This window comes from Amblyomma maculatum, chromosome 1 (genome assembly GCF_055883805.1).
Source record: "Amblyomma maculatum isolate TAMU_Amacu chromosome 1, ASM5588380v1, whole genome shotgun sequence".
Lineage (NCBI taxonomy): Eukaryota > Metazoa > Arthropoda > Arachnida > Ixodida > Ixodidae > Amblyomma > Amblyomma maculatum.
In genome coordinates this window covers 476,183,671-476,206,095 of record NC_139344.1, presented here as the reverse complement: position 1 = coordinate 476,206,095, position 22,425 = coordinate 476,183,671, and the positions used below count along the sequence as shown (strand labels likewise).

Below are 22,425 nucleotides of genomic sequence, written 5' to 3'. Positions count from 1 at the left end.
ATGTCCGAGGTCAAACTTTTGGCGTACGCTGATGATGTAGCAGTGTTTTGTGCGAACAAAGAAAGTATTCGCGCCGTATTGCGCCACCAAAACGACGGGAACGGTGGGCTTTAAATACATCTTATTCGTTTAGACAATATATCCACTATTTGTCGCTTCGTGGCGCTGCTCAGAGGAATCACGCGCCGGAGCATCGTCTGCTCGAGTGCTCCTGCGGGATATGGTTTGCTAATAAGCTGCCGGGAGAAGGCGGGTTTCATTACCCTCGTTCACGGAGGAAAGAAACAACTTAGGAGACGCCCTTGCCATTCTCAATGCATTGGAGAAAGTGTGGCGGAAGTGGCGTCAAAACTTAGGGCTAGTCAAGTCGGGCCATTACCAACGGCGACGCTGTTGCTATGAAAACTCGGGCCACTAGCAACAGCGTTGCTAAGGGCCCTAGGTACGTGAGCGTCGCGGAGAAAGAAAATGCGGTGGGTTAAAGGAGGAGAGACGTTGCAGCGTCCGGTCCCGGCGCGGCCGCGCCGACTTGAAAAGAATGACGTCAGGTCCTCTCCTAAGTTCTTTCCTTCCTCCATGCCCTCGTTCATACAACACCACCTAGACGAGCTTCAGGCTTCTGCGCTGAGAACTGACGTCACAGCAACGTCACAAGGATGAGGCCGGTGTCGCGACGCGGCCAAGGACGCGGCTCTGCTCCTCTGCCGTGGAAGTCGCGACGGGGCGCGAGAAACCGGTCTGCTCCAAGCATGCCTTCCTTGAATTCCTAGAGGGGAATGCGAGAAGCCACTGCACGTGGCTCCGGCAGGAGCGGTCAGTCGCCTTTCGTGTCCGATGGTGTTCTCACGGCTGATTTGGCTGCCGTCTATTTCTTCTGTGCGCGAGTGCTGTGATGACGCTTAGACATTAACGCAAAAATGCCAAACAAATGTTGTGTGCCTCAGTGCCGAGGTAACTATAAAACGGGACCAAAGGTTCATGTGTTTAAGTTCCCGTAAGATAAAGTGCTGCAGCAATCATGGATACATGCCATTCCACGGAAAACATTTGTCCCCTCTGAGCATTCCAGGGTAAGAGATGAATAATTTTTTCAATTCATTCTCTTTTGTAGCTTGAAACTGTAGCACCACCAAACTTTCAAAACGTTTTGGGCACCTTCTAAATGTGTATTTAATATTTGATCACGTGCTCTTATTTGTAGCAGGCTGTTACTTATATTAGACAAATATTTCTTTTTTAGGTCTGTGAGCATCACTTCACAGACGACGACATCGTACGAGAGGCGTCATATGTCGACGATGCTACAGGTCGAGTGACGACAGCAGAGCTGTCGCATCTGCGCCTTCGGTCAGGTGCAATTCCATCATTATTTCCAGACTGCCCTAGTTACCTATCAAGCACAAAGACGGTAAAAGAGGAGCCAGAGGCGAAGCGAACACGCCTGGAAGCTGCTTCAATGCAAAGAGCAATTTCTGAGTCAATTCAGACATTTCGCAATGCCAAGGAAGCGGACAAAATCACCTCCTTAAGGGATCTTGCTAGCGAAGTCAGAAGCCATAAGTCATAGTTCTGGCATATAATTGAGGCCAGTGAGCGTCTCATGTTGGGGCACATCGTAGAGGACGGAGCTCCGTGGATTAAATATTCAATTGTAATAAAATCAGACCTCAGTATCACACTGTTCTTTGTGAAGAAGCCGCTCACAAGACTGGGCCCTAACTTGCTCATTCCGAGTGCAGCCAGAAGCAAAAGAGAAATAATAGAACTCCTCCAAAACGTTGAGAATTGGGACAAGAGTTTAAATTCAAACTCTGCCGATGCAAAAGAAGACATCGGCGACACCATTCGTCTGCTGCTGAACAAGTTTTCCACGACACCAGCCGACGACAAAGCCAAAGCGATAGAATTCCTGAGCGAGCAGCTGAACCTGCTTTTTTTGAAGAAGGAGCGGAGACGATACTCCGTTGAATTCATGGTTTATTTCTGCATTCTTTTTACGGTATCACCGCACGCATATAAGTCCCTCCGCAGCTATGGATATGTCACCTTGCCCCACCCTATGACCATTCGGTCGATATGTTCGTCATTTGGTATGAACCCATGGCTGGAACATCATGGTCCTACATTCCTGAATTATGTTACAAAGAGGATCTCGGAACTCGATGATCGCCAGCGCTTTGTTACCTTGATGGTCGATAAAGTCCATATTAAACCATATTTTGATTACAAAGGGGGCAATATAACTGGTGCAGCACTGAATTCATCGGAAGTCGCTACCAGTGCTTTCGTCTTCATGGTACAGAGCATCGCATGCCCTTTCAAGGAAGCGGCCCACATCGTCCCAGTGCACAAAGCCGATGGGGAGTTTCTGCACAATTTACTGAAAGATGTGATATGTGGGCTAGAAAACATTGGCTACAGAGTTTTATGTGTAGTCAGGGACAACCATTCAGTGAACAGAAAGGCAATGTCTCAGTTTGCAACACCACCAACAAATGCAATTTTATATCCGCACCCCTCTGACCCATCAAGGCCTCTCTTTTTTGTAATTGATCCAGTGCATATACTCAAATGCATCCGAAATAATTGGCTCAACCAAAAAAAAACGACCAACTGTGCTTTTATTTTCCTGACTTCAATGAAAATTCCAACCAGCCTCCACGCATGCGCACAGCATCGTTTGCTACTATCAGAGAAGCTTACAAGCAGGAGAGTGATCAGCTTTTGAGGTACGGTTACTCGCTCTCTAGAAAAGCCTTGTACCCGTCTAGCCTTGAGCGGCAGAATGTAAAGTTCGCCTTGCAGATTTTTAATGACTCCCTGCCACCAGCGCTTCGTGCTCTTGGAGAAAGACACAGCTTACTCTTTCCTGAAGATACAGCGAGTTTCATTGAAGTTATAGCGAAGTGGTGGAAGGTTGTAAATGTTAAAACACCATGGAAAGGAAAACGACTGAATGACCGATTTCAAGAGTCAGTTTTTCCTTCGGAGGATGACATAAAGGTGGCTCTTCTCTACAAAATTTTGGACTGGCTTGATTCTTGGAAAGAGAAGAATCTGGACAGCGGGGTGCTCACAAAGGAAACTCATGCTTCTCTGCATCAAACAACTCATGCACTGGTGGAAGTGAACAGGTACTGCTCGGCAAATTCCAGACGGACAGCTTAGAAGACCGCTTCGGGAAATACAGGCAACTTGCTGGCTCCCAATATCATGTTTCTATTAGGCAAGTTTACGAGAGCGAAACTAAATTACGGCTGCAAAATACTTTGCCCACAATCGCAAGTGCTTGCGGAACGAATAGCTCCTTCGATGAGCAATGGGAAGATCTGCGAAAGCAGATAGAAACACCGCATCCTAACTGCAACGTTGTAGTTACGAGAGATGCCTTGTCAAAAATAGAAGACATTATCCCCGTCCTGGTATACGTGGCAACATATGCAGTCTACGCGACTCTCAAGAAATTAAACTGCTCGAAATGTCGGGCAGCATTGACAGTCGACAAGACTATCACTGTTTCTGCAGCTCAAAAATGCTATCACTTGGTGAAAGATATAGACCGAGGTGGCCTCATTTTCCCAGCGTTGTTTGCTGTAAATGCTGTTACCCACAACTATGTTGTTGTTGAACAAGTGTCCAAGAAAGCGGAGTTCTTGAGGAGCCCGAACCAGCGCCGTCTAGTCACCGAACTCACATTACAGCAGCTTGCAGATCAAGAGTCATCAGATTTTGACACCTGCGAAGATGGGCACAAAGTTGAGCTTGTGTTGAAGCATGTGTTGTGGAGCAGTACAAACATTCTGCTCAAAAACGTCTGCCGCAAGGTCAACGATGATGTAGCCCATGCAAATGCGAAGGCTAAGGAAAGAAAAGCTGCAACGCTTTCAAGGAAGTGAAAAGTTTGTTGCTGGTGACTTTTAAATGCATATATTATTGCGCATCAAGAACAGTGCTACAACAATCGAAATGTAAATAAATGTTCTGTACGTGTAAATCTATCCACTGATGTCTCAACTTGAGTGAAAACAATCTTTTGCAGCCAACTGTGCTGCTGCCTCATATCCTCGCGCAGTAAAAAAGAAACATGCATGCTCCTCGGAAAACCGGTGAGGCACAATCCCTGTGACGTCACTGGAAGAGCACTAAGGCCTTAAGCTCGTCTAGGTGGTGAAGGGGTGTGAGGGCAAGCGAATGCCGGAACGGAGCTCCAGGGGGAACAGTAGACAGGTCGAAAGCGAGAGGCTTGGGATACTAAAAGCACCTCCACCACTTGCGAGGCACCGCTCGAACAAACGTGTTTATTTCAGCTGCAATCTAAAACGCTGTGCGTGATCTTGCGAACACCGGTGAATGATGACAATGCTGCGTATGTACCGATGAAAGAGGTGAAAGTTCTGGCATCGCGCTCTCAATATACATGATAATCCTTTAAAATCCGTTACATGACGATATATAAATGCCCAGTCCGTTTTGCACAAGTTTCGCTTCTTTAATTCGTTAGAGCAGAGTTTCTAAAAGCAGCCACCCCACACTAGAAGCAGCGATGCTTGTTTTATAAGTGTCACATGTTATAGTCACTTTTGTCATTCTGCCGCCGAGAAATGCTCACACTGCCAGTACGGTTGTTGGAAACCGTCGTGTCTTGTCTGACATCGCCATATGCGTTTCCGGCTTTCGATTAATTCGGATCTCTTCAGGAATATACTAGACAATACGTATTACGACGATAACAACAATAAAAAATCTCACTAAATGCCACTTCTGTGCGATATTTCACCGCTAACAAAGCAGCAATTTAGCCGGTTGAATTTTCTTTTTCGATGTCTGGAGCACGGGGGAGGGGGGGGAGAAGATATAAATCATCATCATCAGCTTTACTATACCCACTGCACGGCGAAGGCCTCTCCCATATTTCTCCACTTAACCCCCCGGTTCTGTGCTAGCTGCATCCACTTGACCCCTGCGAACTTCTTAACCTCATCAGCCCACCTAACTTTCTGCCGCCCCCTGCTAGGCTTTCTTTCCCTTGGAATCCAGTTTGTTACCCTAAGCGACCATCGCTTATCTTTTCTTCGCACTACATGTCCTGCCCATGTCAATTTCTTATTTCCGCTAGAATGTCGATAACTTGAGTTATTTCTCTGACCCACTCTGCACGCTTCCTATCTCCTAAAGTTACCCCTACTATTTTTCGTTCTATAGCCCTCTGTCTATAGCCCTCGTTCTATGGCGCCTGTCCTGTTATTTTGGTGTTCCTTCCTCGTCCCTTTCGCGCCGTCTTCATAATCCACTTCAACCATGAACCAACTAGCCCAAAGCAAAGTACTTCTTCAGCCCTCTGGGTTGTCCACCACCTAAGTAGAACCTTCTTGATTAGCCTCCACGTTTCAGCCCCATAGGTGAGTACAGGTAAGATGCAACTTTTGTATACTTTCCTCTTGAACTATACCGTTAAGCTGCTAGTCATAATCTGCGAGAGCTTGCTAAATGCGCTCCATCCCAATCTTATTCATTTTGTTATTTCCTTTTCATGGTCCCGATTTGCGGTTACTACCTGTCCCAAGCAGATATATTCGCCTACTACTTCCAGTACTTCGCTACCTAATGTAAACTGCTCTTCCTTCCCGAGGCTGTTGAACAATACCTTAGTCTTCTGCATATTAATTTTCAAGCCTACCTTTCTACTTTTCCTGTCTAGGTCATCAATCATTATTTGCACTTCATCCCCCGAATTTCTTAGCAAGGCAATGTCATCAGCAAATCGCAGATTACTGAGGTATTCTCCATCTAACCTTATCCCTAACTGCTCCCATTCCAAGTCTCTGAATACTTCCTCTAAGCAACTGGGGAGATTGTGTCTCCTTGCCTAACTCCTTTTTTATGGGAATTTTATCACTTTCTTTATGCAGAACTATGGGCTGTGCAGCAACTATATACATCTTCCAGCACTTTCACATACGGCTCGTCTACCCCCTGATTTCGCAATGCCTGCATCACCGAGAAGTTTCTACACAGTCAAATGCCTCTTCGTAATCAATGAATGCTATGTACAAGGGCTGGTTATATTCCGAGCATTTTTCTATCACCTGATTTGTGGTATGGATATGATCGATAGTAGAGTATCGTTTCCGAGTATCTGCTTGATGCTTTGCTTGATTGCAGTCAAAGGCTGTCCTGATTCTATTAGCGATTACCTTAGTAAATACCTTATACGTAACAGACAGTAAGCTGATTGGCCTTTAATAATTATGGTGCTTGGGGTCCCCTTTCTTATGAATGAGGATAATGTTTGAATTCTTCCATGGTTCCGGTACCTTCAATGACACCAGGCACTGCGTATACAGGGTGGCCAGTTTTTGTAGCACGATGTCCCCCCCCCCCCCGTCCTTCAACAGATCTGTAGTTATCTGATCTTCTCCAGCTGATTACCCCCTTTTTATAGTTTCTAATGCTTTCTTGACCTCGTCCTTCGTCACTGGTGGAACGTCTGACTGTTTTTCCCTACCGCCAATCTCATTACGTTCTTGACTGTTTTGGCTACTGTAGAGATCTGTATAGAACTCCTCGGCTACTTTGGTCTATACTGTCCATATTCGTGATGACGTTGCCCGCCTTGTGCCCTATCGCATACATCTGGTTTTTGGCTATGCCCAATTTCTTCTTTACCGCTTTAAGGCTTCCCCCGTTCTTTACAGCATGCTCAAGTTTCTCGCATGTTATACTTCCTTATATCGGCCATCTTGCGCTTATTAATTAGCTTTGATATCTCGGCCAATTCTATCCGGTCTGTTGGATTGGAAGCTTTTATACTCTGGCGTTTCTTAATCAAATCTTTCGTCTCCTTCGACAGCTTACCGGTATCCTCTCTAACTATCCTACCGCCTACTTCTACAGCGCACTCAGTAATGATATCTCTGAAATTATTGTTCATTGCTTTTAGGGTAATGTCGCCATCCTCAGTTAGAGGTGAATATCTATTCTGTAGCAAGCTCGTGAGCTCTTCTGCCCTTCCCCTCACCGCTATTTCATTGATGCGTTTCTTTCTTACTAATTTGTTGCGTTCCTTCTTCAGATTTAGGCTAATTCGGGACCTCACCATCCTGTGGTCACAGCATCGCACTTTCCCGATTACCTCTACATGTATAGAAAACTGGGCGAGTTGGATTGGATTCATTTTAAAGCAGCGCGAAAACATAAGACAAAAAGGAACAGGAGACGACACAAGCGCTTGTGTCGTCTCCTCTTCCTTTTAGTCTTGTGTTTTCGCGCTGCTTTAAAATGTGCCTCTACATCTTGCATAATTGAGGGGTTGAACACAGTATGAAGTAAATTTCATTTTTAGTCCCTCCGTTAACACTTTTCCATGTCCATTTCCGGTTCTTCCGTTTGCTGAAGAAGTTATTCATGATTCTTAAGTTATTGCGCTCTAAAAACTCACTATTCTCTCCCCTCTACTATTCCTAGAACCAATGCCATAGTCACCTACTGCCTGATCTCCTGCCTGCTTTTTCCCTACCTTGGCATTGAAGTCGCCCATTAGTACAGTACACTTCGTCTTTCCTTTCCGCAGTGCCAATTCTACATATTCGTAGAAGCTTTCAACTGCCTGATCATCATAACTACATGTAAGTGCATAGGCCTGTACAACTTTCAGTTTATATCGCTTATTATTCCTAATGGGAGCAGTTAGGGATAAGGGTAGATGGAGAATACCTCAGTAATCTGCGATTTGCTGATGACATTGCCTTGCTAAGCAACTCGGGGGATGAACTGCAAATAATGATTGATGACCTAGACAGGAAAAGTAGAAAGGTAGGCTTGAAAATCAATATGCAGAAGACTAAGGTAATATTCAACAGCCTCGGGAAGGAACAGCAGTTTGCATTAGGTAGCGAAATACTGGAAGTAGTGGACGAATATGTCTACTTAGGACAGGTAGTAACCGCAGATCCGGACCATGAAAAGGAAATAAGAAGAAGAATAAGATTGGGATGGAGCGCATTTGGCAGGCACTCGCAGATTATGACTAGCAGCTTACCGGTATCGCTCAAGAGGAAAGTATACAACAGTTGCATCTTGCCTGTACTCACCTATGGGGCTGAAACGTGGAGGCTAACCAAGAGAGTTCTACTTAAGTTGAGAACAACCCAGAGGGCTATGCAACGAAAAATGGTAGGGGTAACATTAAGAGATAGAAAGCGTGCAGTGGGTCAGAGAAATAACTCAAGTTACCGACATTCTAGTAAAAATTAAGAAGAAGAAATGGACATGGGCAGGACATGTAGTGCGAAGAGAGGATAACCGATGGTCGCTGGATTCCAAAACTGGATTCCAAGGGAAGGAAAGCGTAGCAGGGGGCGGCAGAAAGTTAGGTGGGCGGATGAGATTAAGAAGTTCGCAGGGGTCAGGTGGATGCAGCTTGCACATAACCGGGTTAAGTGGAGAAATATGGGAGAGGCCTTCGCCCTGCAGTGGGTATATTCAGGCTGATGATGATGATGATGATTATTATTATTCCTAATCACGATGCCTGCCACCTTCTCATTAATACTATAGAATTCATCGATATTAACCGCTATATACTTACTGACGGAAACCTACTCCTAGTTTTCGCCTCTCCGGTAAACCTCGATAACACAGTACATGCCCATCCTTCAGTACAGTATATGCCTCACTAAGCCCTATGATATCCCATTTCATACCCTCTAGTTCCTCTAACAGCACTGCTAAACTAGCTTCACTAGCTAGGGTTCTAGCGTTAAACGTTGCCAGGGTCAGTTTCCCATGGCGGCCTGTCCATCGGTGCCAGGAATTCTTAGCACCCCCAGCAGCGTCACAGGTCTGACCGCCGCCGTGGTCATTTGTTCCGCAGCCGCTGGTGACTAAGGGCCGGTGTTTTATGGAAGTAATCATGAGAGGTATCTGCCAAATACTGCATCAGGGTGGCCAACTCCTGTTCTGGTGAGGAAGTGCTTTGCCGGAGGTGTTCACCGGCATCAGGTCGCACCCCAAGCCTGCTGATGCAATTCCATCAACACGCGGATTGTTTTTTTTTTTTTTAATCCGGTGAAGAACTGCATGGCACCGGGATTTGAGCCCCTGTCTTCTTGCATGCGAGGCGGATGTTCTAGCGATACGCCACCGCTGCACTTCAGAAACCGCTCCAGAAACATCCGCTTCTATCTGGTGTTAGTTGTCGCACTGAGTGCTATTGTTGTACACGTGCTGCGCTGCGGAAATCAAGCGCCACTTTCGCCGAGGCGATACTGACATGACCGAAAAAATTGGCCATGACTTAGCTCAGCTATGCAGGATATACGTACTGAAAGCTAATGCACTGCTTAGTTAGCGTTGGTTAATCTTGATTGCATGAGGTCGGTTTGGTTGCCTATACAGGCAACTTTCGGCTCGCCGCCTTCGCTTGTTTTCATTCTAACGCATAAGCCTGGCTTGTTTAAGCCTTTCCGACTCATTTTCCATGGCTCTAAACACGGAGGCGCCGACGAACCAATTGCTTTTTAGACACCGCCGCTACGCGCCGCTATCTCCCGTCCTACCCCCCTGCCCCCTTCGGCTGCACGCCTAACGGCACGGCGCACGGCATCTCTCGAGCGCCTCCGGTTTTCTCTTTGCCTTCTTAAGGGCCAACCACATGGAGCGAACTTTCTCTCCGAACTTCATGCGGCGCGGCGGAACGCCGACGCACCGTCGCCGTGCCGAACCACACGCAGCGAAAAACTGGCGGCGTCGGCGCCCGAGTGAGAAAACTCACGGCCTGGCTCCGATTCAGCAACTCACTTTTCACATTAAAGGGCATTTCAAGAGCAGCATATAAATTAATTAGCGTCTCGAATTGCGCCCGACAGCGCTTGTATACTGCCTCCAAGTGTACGTACGCCCGACGCCGTAGCAACAGCGTACTGCAGGCGCGTCTCTCTGAAGCAGCGTTTGAGCCAGTGCTGAGCGGAACGTCGAAAAACCTCCCGCTTCAGCTGTATCATCAGAGTAGGCAAAATCGCAACGCTTATAGCACCTTATGGCGGGACCTTACCAAAGCAGTGCCGCCCGCTGAGGCGGCGGTCGACAGTGCTCTGCCGTGCGTTGCTCCCTAGTCGTCGATAGGCCTATTTTGTTTCGCATCGATGGTACATGAAACGGCGCTTTGAAATTCCTTCATGCTATAGTAAATGGTCTACTCATAGAACAGCTTAACTCTCAAGCTCATTCTCTAAAAATAAAAGCAAAATATGATTAACTTCAGCTCCACTTTTTAGCGGAGGCTGCGCGCAAGCGCATCGGAGCAGTCATGCCGCGACGGCGGCAGAGCGTTGTGAGCAGAACTGCTTGCATCGCAGCTGTCGCTTCATCAGCCACTCGGTACGGCTCAGCGATCCTCAGGAAGGATTCAGTATTGACATTTCGCTTATTATTTAAGGGAACAACAAATGTTTATGCACTTTTCTAAAGTGTTGCGTATCGTCGGCGCTCACGACTCGTAGCGGCAGCCGGCGCAGTGCGGCAGCAAGTGCTGCCATCTCACGGTGGGCGCGCCCAGGAGTGGCCGTTCGTCCGGGCGCCGGCGAAAATATCTAGCCCGGCTTGACAGCCTGCGAACGGCCGCCGGGAGGTAGTTCGCAAGATTTGCCGTGGGTCGGCCTTTACGCTGATGATCTCTTTGCTCTTGCTATAGGGACCGGACAGCTGAACGGGTGGCGCCGCCTCTCGGCGCATCGCTCAATCGCCGGAATACGCCGGCCCCGGCGGGCGCATTGCTAGCGCATTGGAGCGTACTATTTGTCGTTGGTTTGTGTGGAAATTGGAAGTCCTGAGGTTTAGATGACGTTGTGTGAATATGTCCAGTGAATTGAAGTCTGGCCAAAAAAGGCTGGCGAAACGTGGTGCGTTATTGGCTCCACTGGCAGCTACGCAAACTCGTCGGATGTTTTTAAGTCGATTCATTTTTACGGGTTTCCACAGAGGCATGAGTGGCGGGTGACCTAACCATGGTTCTTTGAAAGGCAAAAGCACGAATCTACGTATTTGGTTACTGTGTGGTCATGGAAAGTGCCGAATTTTTAAAATTCCGCTTGCTACCGGATGCTGTGCTTTCTGTTCCCCAGGAGTGACGGCACGAGAGTCTCGGAGTCGAAGCCACAATCCTTCATCTGTAGTCACTTTATTGATAATTGGAAATCAAAGTAATCCAAAAGCGCAAGTTAACAACGCTAGCTTTTCCCTGCCTGTGTACAAGAAAACGCCAGCACGGAAAAAGAAAAGGCAGTTCCACCATCGTCGTTCGGGCCGCGTTACGATCTTCAGTAATGGGCAGAGGCAATGTTTGTGCAGATACTTTCGCTGACATAGTCAAGGATAATTTACTTTTCTTCACTTAACATAAAGAGCAGATAGGGGACATGAACAATTCCTATTACCATGATCTTGTCATTTTTCCTCTTTTCGTTTGTCAACCAATGAAAATGCGCTGAGAGCTCTGCGTTGATACTCTTAGATTTGTTAACATTTGTTTGTGGCATGTCCATTTCGCCTAGTAAAATCACTCATTTCACAGCTCAATCAATATCGCATGGTCACAAAATCCGCTTCATATAAAAGTCGAACAAGAAAAAAAAATACAATTTAATTTGTGGAAACGAGCATAAATATAGCATTTTGTTTTCAATTTCGAAGGCCGTGTAGCAATTTTTTTTCGCATTCAAGTTGCACCTGACACGGCTTTATGTATTTTTTCAGCAGCGTCCATTTCCTGGCCCGCCTAAATACATGTGTTTCTCATCGGCGTTTTAGTGAACGTGAGATATCCTGATTGTGGCGTGGTATGACAAGACCGTTTTACCTCTCTGAGAAATTGCTTCTATGGCCAATGTGTACAGATTTAGCAGCAGTCCGGCAATCTGCAGTGACAAAGTTGTAAAAGGAATAGCTTTAAGTTATCCGGATTCCTTTACGTGCAAATAGAAAACTACATACATGGTCGTGTCCCTTCACACTCATCAGGTATCGAGGTCAGCTAGGTATCGGCCCTGCAAGTTCGTGGTACGCTGAGAAAGTAGACTACCTTAGCGAGCGAGCCATCAGAGGGATTCATTTAACAATAGAACGCTCTCTTAGTGGTCGGTGGCTTATTACAACACATCACACTGTGTGTGTGTTTTGTTTTTTCGATTGTATTTAACAGTTTGACAGTATTGGACTATTGCCTTCAGATGTTCAAGGCAGGTGCGAAAAATAAGTTTGATAGTCTCAAGGCCGGGTTCAGTGAGATATTGTGGCGTAATTGTGCAGGTGGAAGTATGTGTGTGTTTGCTATTCCAACCATAAATAGGATCCTACTTTTGTCTTGCTTGTTTATTTTTCTCCTTTTACAGCTCTCGTTGCAAGGTTGAAACTGGAATGTCATTTGCTATTATTCTACTCTGAATCGTTTGAGCCTAGCTATTACCAAAAAAGACAGGTACAGCATCTTTTTAATTTTACACGAACGCTGACCATTACAACTACCACTACTACGGCGCCACGGCTACACTGCTCGGCGGTATTTGATCTTCAGGCAGGTTTCGACTAGACCTAATATAAGATGGACGCGCAGTGCAGGCGCAATTCCCGTCTTCGAAGTTGCCTTAACCAGGGCCTAACGAAGGCGTTCCTAGCGCATAGTGAAATCACGCGCGCGGAATTTTCGAGTATATAACAGAAGTACCATGCGCCGGGCAGTTTAAAAAAAAAGAAAACGCACGCCCTGCCGAGAACGGCCCTTTTCTTTTTCAAGATTTCGCGGTCAAAAAATACTCCTGGCGATTACTCAAAGCTCTCAAAGCCACACCGCAAAATGACGGGTAGGGACAGGCTCAAAAACGCCTTGCAGAACGGAAACGACTGCACCGCTCAGCTGCCTCGGCATTCCGCTGTTTCGGCACACCGCCGCGGGCGGCGCTGTTGGCGACGGTGGCGCCATACAACTGGCGCCCGGTCCCGATGCGCTCCTATGTTATGCGCAGCGCACCTGTTGATCCTCTCCGGTCTCCGCGCATGCGCACTATGGCCTGTCTTACATAAGGCAAAATTCTCCGATCGTATACATGCAAGATCGCAAGGAGGTCGTTGCTAGGCAGTGGGGGTGAGAGCGGTGCAACCACGGTGAAAATTGATGACGCGACGGAATCGCTGCATCACGGCCAATGTAGCATTTCCTACAAAAGTGAACTTCCTAACGTGAGGCGTTACAGAGTTGCTTTCTGTAAGACAAACCCGCCGAGAAGCATAGCCGAACTTGAAAGCAAAGCATCCATCATCAAAAAGACGATGGAGATTTGGATGCGCCACTACAATCGACCACATCAACAAGCCTACAGCACTGAAGGCCATCCTCGAGCACTCACAGTCTTCGCGACCTTATACGCGAGGTCGTCCGTGAAGAACTGCGCCGGTTGCTACCAACGACACAACAGCCCAATTAGTGACGCTCTAGGACGTCGTCCGTGAACAAGTCCAGCAGGCACTGTTCAGTTCAGTTCAGTCGTTCAGTCGTGTTCGACTCTTCGTGACCCTATGGACCATGTCACGCCACGCTTTCCGGTCTCACTATTTTCCTAACATCACATAACTTCATCTGCAATGCCTCGAGGATTCCATCTGACCATCGCGTTCGCTGCCTACCCCTTCTCCGGCGACCCTCAACCTTTCCCAACATCAAATCTTTCTCCAGCGACTCCTCTCATCTCATCAGATGACCAAAGTAGCTGAGCTTTAACTTTAGAATTTGACCCTCCAATGAGCAGTCAGGGTTTATGGTCGACAATATCGACTGATTTGATCTTCTGGCACTTCAAGGAACTCTCAAGAGTCTTCGCCAGCACCACAATTCAAACGCGTCAATTCTTCAGCGGTCAGCCTTTTCCCAGTCCAACTCTCGCATCCATACATCACAACTGGAAAGACCATAGCACGAGTTATACGGATCTTGGTTGGCAGACTAATATCTCTGCTCTTTACTAGGCGGTCAAGGCTAACCATTGCTCTCTTTCCCAGAAGCAGGCGTCTCCTCATTTCATGGCCGCAGTCTCCTTCCGAGGTAATCTTGGAGCCCAAGAAGAGAAAATCTGTCACAGCTTCCACTTGTTGTCCATTGATGCTCCAGTACTTGATAGGGCAAGACGCCATGATCTTTGTCTTTTTAATGTTCAGTTTAAGCCCAAACTTCTCACTCTCTTCTTGCACACGCATCAGAAGTCTCTTCAGTTTCACTTCACTTTCTGCCATTAAAGTAGTATCATCCGCATATCTAAGGTTGTTGATACGTTTTCCAGCAATCTGCAATCTAGCTGAAGACTCGCCCAGGCCGGCCTTCCTCATGATGCGCTTTGCATATAGGTTAAATAGGCAGGACGACAGTATACAGGCTTGCCTCACCCCTTTCTCAATCGGAAACCAATCACTAAGACCATGCCCAGTTCTGACTGTGGCCTCTTGTCCTTCATACAGAGTCCTGAGGATACAGATGAGGTGAATTGGAACTCCCATCTCTTGCAGAGCTTGCCACAATTTGCTGTGATCTACGCAGTCAAACGCTTTCGCATAATCAATAAAGCAGAAGTAGATGGGTTTCTGGAACGCTCTTGCTTTTTCCATGATCCAGCGAAGGTTGGCAATTTGGTCTCTAGTTCCTCTGCCCTTGCGAAACCCAGCTTGCACGTCCGGAAGCTCCCGATCCACATACTGCTGCAGCCTACCTTGGAGGATTTTCAACATCACCTTGCTAGCATGCGAAATAAGCGCGGTCGTGCGGTAGTTGGAACAATCTTTGGCACTGCCTTTGTTTGGAATGGGGATGTAAACTGACCTCCTCTGATCCTGGGGCCACTGCAGGGTTGTCCAAATCTTCTGACATAATGTATGCAGAATGTTAATAGCGTCATGGTTGTGGTTTTGAAGCAACTCAGCTGGAATGCCATCAATTCCGCTAGTTTCGTTCATAGCAAGGCTGGCTAAGGCCCATTCAACTTCACTCTTCAGGATGCCCGGCTCGAGATCAGTAATCACAACCGTCTTATGTTGGGTTTGCACATTCGGGTCCTTCTTGTACAGTTCTTCTGTGTATTCCTGCCACCTCTTCTTTATCTTTGAGGCTTCAGTGAGGTCCTTGCCTCGTTTGTCCTTCATCACGCCCAGCTTAGCACAGAAGCTTCCTTTGATATATTTAATTGTCTTATACAGAGCTCTTGTGTTCCGATGCAAGAGGCCAGTGCATCGATGAACTACGCTGCCGCGTTAAGTCGTCCTGCGTGCCGGCGAGACACCCGAAGCCCCATTCGATGCAATTTCCTCCTGAACACCACTCATGGGCCCTGGCTCCCTCCCGTGAAGTAGGACGAGCCTTATCGTCTGCTGTACAGCAGCATGCTCCCTCAGAAGACATTCAAAACTCGTGCGCAACCCGTGCTGCGGGTTGGCGGGGCGCTGCCGATTTCGGCATCATGTCGCAGTTCGCTTGTTTCGGTATCGCCATGGCGCGTTTTTTTATATGCTCATGGTCTCTCGTCAGTTGCGAAGTGAGTAGCGCTTCAGTGGAGTTCTTGAGTGCTTACATGGCCACCACCGCACATCTGAATTGGCCTTTGCTCGCACGGTTCGCAGCTGCCGCCGAAATTGCTCGGTCCGTTAACTGTTCTGACTTTTCCAGTATGCCTTCACTTCTACGCCGAATTCCAGTTGAGCACCGACGAATGCAACGTGCATTCAGAGTTCGACTACCGACGAGAACGACTGCTGCTATTGACGAAACCGTTATGCTTTATTGTTTTGTGGGCTCAAGTCAGCCCAGTAAAGAGTTATAGTTGCAGAAGTAGCACTCACAGGTTGCATTGATGCCGCGATATATGTGCAGTGACGATAAAAACGAGAGTCTGCAATGGCGTTAAAATCACGAATGTTGAAACGCGTTTCTGTATACATGCCCGAATGACGGTTCGGGCATGTATACAGAAACGGCTATAAAAATGTAATGAAGCCTGAACCAGCACAACCCGGCAAGGATAGCATTTATTGAAGAGGACATAACTGGTTAGTTTGTGGGGTTTAACGTCCCAAAGCGACTCAGGCTATGACAGACGCCGTAGTGGAGGTCTCCGGAAATTTCGACCACCTGGGGTTCTTTAACGTGCACTGACATCGCGCAGAACACGTACGCCACTCCATTTTGCCTGCATCGAAACGCAGCCGCAGAGGCTGGGATTCGATCCCGCATCCTTGGGCACAGTAGTCGAGCGCCGTAACCACTGCGCCACCTCAGCGGGGCTCTAACTATGAATAAATAGCCTCAAGTGTGAACAAGGGCAAACTCTCTTTTGACATCCACCACAACCCTCTAAAGGAAAAATAAAATACAGAGGTGTGAAAAGGAAATGTACAGACACAACGGCATTATCTGAAGATTGATTCCTTTGATGCAGTTCAGTGCTGTAACGTGCACGCTAAATACTGAGCATGTCGGCACGAAATATGTATAGCTATTGCTATGTGGAATAGAGGCAGGATAATTATGTCGCAAGCCGGCAATTGGGATATTTACATCAGATGCAGTTTGCCCTGTTGTGACTGAATACTTGTGCCACAGGGCTCTCTTTATGCCCAGAACTGTGGCGCAACGTATACAGACACGTGGATAGAAACACAACACAGGCGCACACTACCACCTGTAATATTAAACGGAATACAAACTTCCTCTTCAACACTCAGTCACAACTACTCTTCAACTCCCAAGGACATCACACTCGCACAGTTCTTGTTTCGCAAGCGGATGTCTAGTCAACAATAAATGTTAGCAGCGCAAATATCGTAGTCCAACACTCACTTAGACATAACCATGACAGCCACACCTTCCACCATATAGACACAAACTGGAAAAACCACACACATCTGCAGCTGCCTTGAATAACGTTCATGTTCGCTCCTAGAACATATAAACAACGAGTCCAGTTCGTGAGGTTTTAACCGACAAACACATCCAGGCAACTCTCCATTCAAACACTGGAAACCTTGGCCGATCTGGCCATCAGCAGTTCAATACATATCACGGTGGCTTTCTTCCTCACAGGCACACAATCTTTCTTAAATGCCTGGGCAGCCTTCTCTTCGCAGAGGCCATTCTTCCAAAACGTCCTCAGTAAGACTTCAGCCATCGTAAAAGCACCTCTAATGAACACACATCCCTCGCAACAACTGAGGAGCATTCCTCAAGAAAGAAAATTTCTTTTCTGCGTAATGACAGTGAGGCTTCAATAACACACGTGCCGTCTTTCTTTTTTATTGAAAACGCCATTAAAATTTCCTGGGCAATCTTATACCGACTCTTACCTAAAAACCTGAGCCTACTTAGCAATGGCTCACTTGCACTTTTGACAACGAAGGGTACATTTGACCTCTTCCCATTGTCTAGAGATGTCTATGCCCTCCTGTTCTATCATTAATGCACCTCCCTGTCTGGCCTATATATTGTTACGCGATTCATGTACACAGGATGGTACGATGCACTGGATGTTAGCACACCCACAGCGTACAGGGGCCCAGCTTCCTCCTCTTCTGCCTCTTTCGCGACGCCTCACCTTCCTCCAATACAGGACACGGGAAATGCGTGGCACTGCCCTCTTCGCAGACGATGCCAGCCGGGCGAGTCAAGGTTGGTCACGTTGATAACAGTGCTTCATGCGGGCAGCATGAACAACTTGAGTGTTCCGAGAATGGCGGCCTTCGGTGGTCAGGCGAGAGACTACAAAGTTGAGTCGTAACCTAAGGTGCAAGATAGCTCGGCATAATAAGGCCATTGAAGATTACGCTTTCAAGCTATGCGAGCAAAACTGGGGGGATCGATGCGAACACACGGATAATAATATGAGCATGCCTAAGACCTGGCGACTTCTTCGTCACCTTCTGGACCCTGAGAGCTCGAAAGCTCAAGTAGGCACTAACCTCATGAAGATTAGACACTCCTTTCCAGGAGATGAAAAGTTCTTTCGACAGTTGAAAGACTTGTATGTTGGCGATACAAGCAGGATGCCCCTTCCAGATTACTTAGGGGACGCCAATGATGAGCTTGATGTCCCTATTAGCATGGCAGAAGTAAGAGCAGAGATTCTTCGGCTTAGAACCAACACGGCGCTGGGCCCAGATGGTATCACTAATAAAATACTGCGAAACCTAGATGACCAATCGGTAGCCGCTCTCACTCAGCTTATGCAGGAGTGCTGGGACAAAGGGGAAATACCTCAGCAGTGAAAAACGGCTGACATTATTCTCATACCCAAGCCTGGTAAGCCACTACGGATAGATAATTTACGGCCAATATCCCTAACATTGTGCTTGGGAAAGCTACTGGAGCATGTTATCCTAACCAGGCTCACCAAATATATTGACAGACACGACCTTTTCCCGCGGGAAATTATAGGCTTTCGCTCTCATCTCTCGACTCAAGACCTCATGGTCCAGTTGGAACATGACATTATCCGGTCCAAGAGTAAAGATGCTAAGGCCATCCTTGGCCTCAATCTAAAGGAGGCATTTGATAATATCTCGCACCAGGGAGTCATGGGCGGCTTATCAGCATTGAATTTAGGGACAAAAACGTATAACTATATCAAACACTTTTTGAGTGGGCGTAGTGCCCGCTTTAAATTCCGCGATAGCACATCATCACTTTTCCCTCTGGGCAGTAGGGGTACTCCTCAGGGCTCGGTACTCTCGCCTCTTCTCTTCAACGTAGCAATGACAAAATTACCAGAACAACTACGCTCGACGTTACCCTCATTTAAATTTTCGTATTTATGCTGACGACATTACACTATGGATCAGCCGGGGTAGCGATGCCGTAATTGAACACACGCTACAAGAGGCGGTGGACACGATCGCGCGGTTTGTAGCAGAACGTGGACTTACATGCTCGCCGGAAAAATCAGAACTCTTCATTTACAATCCACGCTGCTTGCGGAACGAGCGTAAAGTAGATATACAGATTTCGGTACAAGGACATCAAGTTCCCCAGGTATCGCAGATCCGTATACTAGGTCTCCTTCTCCAAGATAATGGCTACAACGGAGAATCTATTAAGAGGATTGAGCGGCATGTATCTCACACAGTTAGCCTCATCCGCCGAGTTTAGAGTAAAGGCAGAGGATTAAAGGAAAAGAATCTTCTGCGCGTAATCCAGGCATTTATCATTAGTCGAATCAGCTATTCTACGCCATACTTACCCCTTAAGGCAGCAGAACGACAGAAATTAGAGACCCTCATTCGCACAAGTATTAAAAGAGCCCTTGGACTCCCTCGCTATATTTCCACTGCTAGCCTCCTGCAACTGGGCATCCATAACACATGGGATGAGATCGCGGAAGCGGTGCGCACTTCACAGGTAGAACGGCTCCGCCTAACCGCCGCAGGCAGATCCATTCTAGAAAAACTGGGCATCGACACTTGGGGAGGCACTCAGAGAAAATCTGAAATAGACATGGCTGTACGGGACAGGCTATGGATACCTCCGCTGCCAAAAAACATGCATCCCGAACACCATACGGAGCGTCGGGAAAAAAGAGCTCAAATGCTCAGTAAAAAATTTAGCCGCTTGCCGCCGGAGGAAGTAGCCTTTGTAGATGCTGCCGGAGGGGCAAGCCCCTTTATGGTTGCAGCGGTAACGAATGGGTCGGGTAGACCGATCACCGCGGTCACCCTGAAAACTAGATCTCCTGAGGCAGCTGAGGAAGTGGCTGTAGCTCTAGCCTGCGCCCAGACATAGGCGCGTTTCGTGATCTGCGACAGCAAAACTGCCATACGAAATTACAGTCGTGGGTTGATTGCTCCCCAGGCAATTCGAATATTACAGCAATCACCAATCTCGCGAACTATACAGCTGATTTGGACTGCAGCGCACACTGCGTTCCCGGCAACGAATCCGCCCATGCCATGGCTCGAGGGCTCTACCACCGAGCCGGCGGCAGAGAGGGGGGGGGGGGGGGGGCTTGGAGTGGGCAGCATGGGGTGTGCGAAATCTTTGACAGAAATTCTGCAGCATTATAGACTCAGTAGACGGGTGGCTGCTGCGCCAGCCCCTACCCTAAATTGCAGGCAGGCCGTCGCCTGGCATCGCTTTTAGTCTGGGACATTCCCACACCCGCTCCTGGTGAGCCATATGTTCCCAGGGGAAAGATCTGAATTCTGTGCAAACTGTGGCTCGAGAGGGACCCTCGAACACATCCTCTGGGACTGCCCCTTTTCTCCCGGGAGGTGTCTAAATCTGACGCTGCAACTCTGGGAGACCATGCTGCGCTGCTCGAACCCTGGGCTCCAGCTAGCCGCCATCCAGCTGGCCTGGGACGCCGCCGGCCAACAACGTCTGCCGGCCTGCGTCTGAGGCGGGGCACCCGCCATCCATCCCAAGCGACGGAGAGCCGGAGCCTCTTCATCCTCTGGAATAAATAAAAAGTTCTGCTCTCTGTCTACAAAGTTGCGTGCGCTGAGACGTTCCATTATAACGAAAGGGACAGTATACTGGTGCAACAGTTTCTGCATGGGACAAGCCGCGCTTACGCTACGGCGTCCAAAGCCACACCAAGCCACCAGGGGTATAATTAAAATCTTGGTGACGCTCATCGTAACATTGCTTATAGCAGTCTTGGGAGGCTAGAGTACGAAGTCTACTGAGTCGACGAGCTTCTTCAGCCAAAGATAGAGTATGCGCTATTAAAGCTTCAGCAGGGAGTGAGAAAGGTAAAATCGTGTCCAGAGTACTTCGTGGAAGTCGGGCGTAAAGAAGAAAACACGGACTGTAACCGGTCGTTTCGTGCCTAGCAGTGTTAAAGGCGTATGTTATAACAGGAGGACTTCATCCAGGTTTTGTGGCGGGAGTCGACATTGCGAGAATATTGCTAAGCCTACGATTGGTGTGTTTTGTAAGACCGTTTGTTTGTGGGTGGTAAGCAGTTGAATGGCGGAAATGGCATGAGCATAGGCGAAGAAGTTCTACAACTTCTGCCGTAAACTGTCGCCTACGGCAGTCTATTAACACACAAGGAGGCCCATGTCGAAGAATGATGGACCGTAGGAGGAAGGCCCAGACATCAGAAGCAGTGGCTGAAGGTATGGCAGCCGTTTCCCGGTACCGCTTGAGGTAGTCTAGGCACACGATGACCCAGCGGTTTCCGTTGGTTGAATGGGGAAACGGCCTTAAAAGGTCAATACCCGCCTGTTCGAATGGGGTTCGTGGCGGCGTTATAGGCGGAAGATGTCCCGGCCGAGAGCAGGTTGGGCGCTTGCAACGCTGGCACTGAAGGCAGCTGGGTACATAACGCTGAGTAGTTGGAGGCATCTTCGGTAATTAAAAACGTTCCTTAGCCCTGTGTAATGTCCTGGCAAAACCCAAGAGTCCAGCCATGCCATCATTGTGCATTGCCCGAAGAATCTCACATCGAAGACTTGTAGCAAATACCAGAAGAAACCGCGCACCTACTGGCGAATAGTTGTTCCTGTATAGTTGACCATCACGAATGCAGAATGAGGTCGCAGATTTCTAGTAAGTTGCTGCATCAAAACGCTGTGTTAACTCTGTCGTTCAGTTGTCCAATCTTGAATTCACACACAGCGGGGAATCTTGGAGAAATAGCAGCGTAATATTCATCTAAGAGCTCTTTGTCTCAATCAGTAGTTTGAAGAGGTAACCGTGAAAGGCAGTCAGCATCACTGTGCTTACGAACACACTTAAAAGACACAGTAAAATTGTATTCTTGGAGGCGCAAAGCCCACCGCGCGACACGTACACAGGGGTCACGAAGGTTGACAAGCCACCATAAGCAATGATGGTACGTCCCAATTTTAAATGCACGTTCATTTAAAACGTTGCACACCGAAAACAACAACTAAGCATTCCTGTTCAGTTACTGCTTAATTACGCTCAGCCTTGCTTAAAGAACGGCTTGCGTATGCAACGACATGTTCATTTGCCATTGAGGCGTTTTATGAGCAATGCATCAACTCCGACAGCGCTGGCGTCAGTATCAAGTTCTGTTGGAGCGGATGAGCAGAAGTGGCTTAGTACAGGTCCTGACGTCAGAGTAAATTTTAGCTGACGAAAAGAGGAGTTACAATCGACAGCCTACTTAAAAGGCACATCTTTTTTGTAGAAGACAAGAGTGGATATGCTACGTCAGAAAACTTTGGAACAAAACGCTGAAAATAGAAGCAAATAAGGCCCCCAAAACGTCTCAGCTGTTATGTTTTCGGCCCTTTAAAACAAGCTTCATTCTTTTCCGGATCAGGCCTGACCCCATCCTTATCCTCAAGATGTCCAAGTACCACTGTCTGGCGTTCTTTAAAATGTCATTTCTTGGAATTTAATATCAGACCAGCTTTCTCGATGCACTCATGACA

The 22,425-nt window shown here is 47.7% G+C and overlaps 1 protein-coding gene and 1 pseudogene across 1 annotated transcript in view; one reads left to right on the top strand and one right to left on the bottom strand.

Annotated features, from left to right (window-relative positions):
• Positions 1-22,425, bottom strand: part of LOC146210030 (uncharacterized) — a 317,294-nt gene that overhangs the window by 242,485 nt on the left and 52,384 nt on the right. The window lies entirely within an intron of this gene.
• Positions 918-3,896, top strand: LOC146210031 (uncharacterized; annotated as a pseudogene).